A 3,238-nucleotide genomic window follows, 5' to 3' on the forward strand; every position below is an offset into this window, starting at 1 on the left:
CTCGTTGATAGCAGAGGAGCGGATCCAGCGAGAGCTTGATGGGGCAACGCGGAATGAAAAAATTTTTTAGGAGTCTACCCGTCCACTCTAAAGCGGTACTAAGCTGCAGTGGAAACGCAAACCGAGCCGTGCCGTGCCGTACTGAGCCGTACCGAGCCGAGTCGTACCACGCAGTGGAAAAGCGCCATAACTCAAACGTGCATGCATTTTTAACATTTCTAATTCTTTTGGAGTTTACAGTTCCATTTGAATGCTTTATGGTAAATGATGCCAGTACATCCAAAATAGTTTTCATCAGTTTAAGTTTGCTCTGTTGTGTGTGAATGCATTGTTCATCTGTTAAGGCCTGAATTCTAGATCCTAATGACACTCAACATTGAAAGGGGAAGATACCACTTCAGTTTGTTCTGTCCTATGCTGTGATTACACTGATTATTTAGACTAGAGCAACAGGGTTAGATGAGGAGAGTGGTTCCAGATTTATGACCAACATATACAAATTAACATTAATCTTCTTTTACAATGTGAGTAAACCTGCCAATGTTGGCATTTGCTTGTGCCAAAATACAGTGTATTATTAGATGCAAAATCTTTGGCAGCATCAACAAAAGGTATGCAATGCCATTTCTCCCTTTTAATCATTGGTAAATCGTAAATCTGTTTGTTTTGCTATGCTAACTGTTTATATGGTTGGTTGCATTGTATTATTTGCAGTTAGGATTGTTTTTTGACCAGCTGTCTGTGAACCTTCAAATGTGCAACCCATTTTTGGGGTTGCGACCCACTTGTTAAACCATTCACACCACACATACCATTCACATTCACATTTGTAGTCTATATGTGTTTCAGTTTAAGAATGGCACTCGAGACTTGCTGAGACTTTAGCAGCAATAGAAGGAACAAAATTTGTTTAAGAGGAAAATAAAGGAGAAAGTATGAAAAAAACACAGAGTGAAATGTTTGTAGGCCGTGCAAATTGTATATGTTCTGAGCAAAGTTTGTTTTGAATTGCATGGTTCCCTATAGGAGGAGTATGCAATAATTCACAGCCTGAAAAAAAAAAAAAAAAAAAAATCCACCTTCAAACCAAAATAGCCAACTGCCTGTTGGTCGTAGCTAATGACTGTAAATTAGAAAGTTGTCCGGATTAATAAGAACAATATATGTTCTGAGTTTAGTGACTGTAGCTAAAATTAACCCCCTAACTTTTGTCAAAGGGTGGTGCTATAGAGCACCTTCTTCATGCCCATTTCTGAGCTTTCGATAACTCTGATGTGTGTGTCGAGTTTCAAGAAATTCTAAGAATGTTAAGTTCCTTAAAAACCATCTGAAAAGAATCTTAACATTTGACACACTGCCATAGCAGCACTATTTAAGATATCAAGAATCCCTTCACAGTTTTACATCGCCTGTGTGTTGACATTATTCTGATTCTGACGTAAAAGTTATTACACACTTTCTCATTTATCGCCATAATTTTATTGCAATTTTATATAATTTTATATATATTAAACATGTATGATATGATAATTTTATATATATTAATCATGTATGACATCATCTATCGACATTTAGTGACTTTTCAAGCTGGCTCTAGCTACAACAGTGCCTGGAATAATGTTGGACTACATTTATTGTGCTTTTGGAGGTTGACTGTTATAATCATTTTTTTGTCTGCCAGGCAAATTATCATTTTGGATCGATTAGGAAAGTCACAGCACACCTCTCCTCAATCTTTTGAGGCATTTGTGTCTGTAGTGAAAAGAAAGAAGAAAAAAGGTACACTTCACAAGTACCATTAATAATAAAATTATTTGATATAAAAGTATTTCATAGTTACCAGAGACATTGTTACAACAAAAAAGTGGCTGTCAAACATGTTTCTTTTCTTGGTTCAAAGCAAATCAGCAAATCAACACACTCTACATTTTCTCAATAATACATCAGCAAGGATTAACCTGCACTGAAACATCTATTCAGAAAGTTGCGGTCAAGCAAGTTTCTCATGTTTTATGCCATTCACGACTTCTAACTGATCAGAAAAAAAGAAAAAAGAAGTGGGCATGGCCCCATTCCATAAGTATGACTTAACATAAGGATGATTCCACCATTGTCTCCATTCAGACAAGTATAAGCAGACATGACCAGAAAGGAGTGCCATTGGACACATTCCAATGAATAGCCAAATCTGCCGCCTCCAACAAATATGCAGGCTTCCTGTCATTTATTATATAGGGCAATGATATATTTTTATGTAAATATACCTTAATATTTGTTTTGATTTTGGAGATTGTGTTTTATGTATATTTAATTTTGCTATTTTATATACACATTTCTTTAATTATTTAAGCCAGGGGTGCCCAAACTCGGTCCTGGAGGGCCGGTGTCCTGCAGAGTTTAGCTCCAGCTTGCCTCAACACACCTGCTTGGAAGTTTCTAGTATGCCTAGTAAGACCTTGATTAGCTGCTTCAGGTGTGTTTGATTAGGGTTGGAGCTAAACTCTGCAGGACACCGGCCCTCCAGGACCGAGTGTGGGCACCCCTGATTTAAGCTGATTGATCATTTACAGTGCAGAAAAAGTTTGTTTCAATTATCATTTTTACTCTGGGCCACTACCCCTCAAAATGTCTTTGCGTGTCCCTAATCTAGCTTATGCACTAATCTAGTTTATACTTTAACTTTAGCATTGTGCACTACATATTTCTGACTTACAGTATATGACACATTGCTTGTGTCACGGTGCGTGCAGGGAGATGAAGCGAGGACTCAAGTGCAGGAGAAATGGTTATTTATTTTGATAATAAAAATGAAACAAAAACAAACTCAAACCACCCCGAAGGGGAAAAACAGACAGGCAGGCCTAAAGCTGCACACATGCAGACATGAAACACACACACAATGAGAAATGACGGATCAGCACAGGATGACAGACACAAGGAGAATAAATGGGAACCAAACGAGGAGGCTAACGAGGGAGACACAGGTGGATCAACTTAAACTATAATGAGGTAACAAGATGGGAGGGGCAAGACAATAGACAGGAGAGAGCACATGGCGACAGACAAACACAACACAAGCCATGTGCTCACAGAACACAGTCATCTGGTGGCCCTCCTGGGCACACCCGCTGCAGACTGCGACAGCTTGTGATGTTCTTCATTTGTAAGTCACTTTGGATAAACATCTAAATGTCTAATGTTTAAATCAAATCTAAATGAATAAGTGGAATGCTAAACT

This window comes from Sinocyclocheilus rhinocerous, unplaced genomic scaffold (genome assembly GCF_001515625.1).
Source record: "Sinocyclocheilus rhinocerous isolate Xijiao unplaced genomic scaffold, SAMN03320098_v1.1 scaffold192, whole genome shotgun sequence".
Classification (NCBI taxonomy): Eukaryota; Metazoa; Chordata; class Actinopteri; order Cypriniformes; family Cyprinidae; genus Sinocyclocheilus; species Sinocyclocheilus rhinocerous.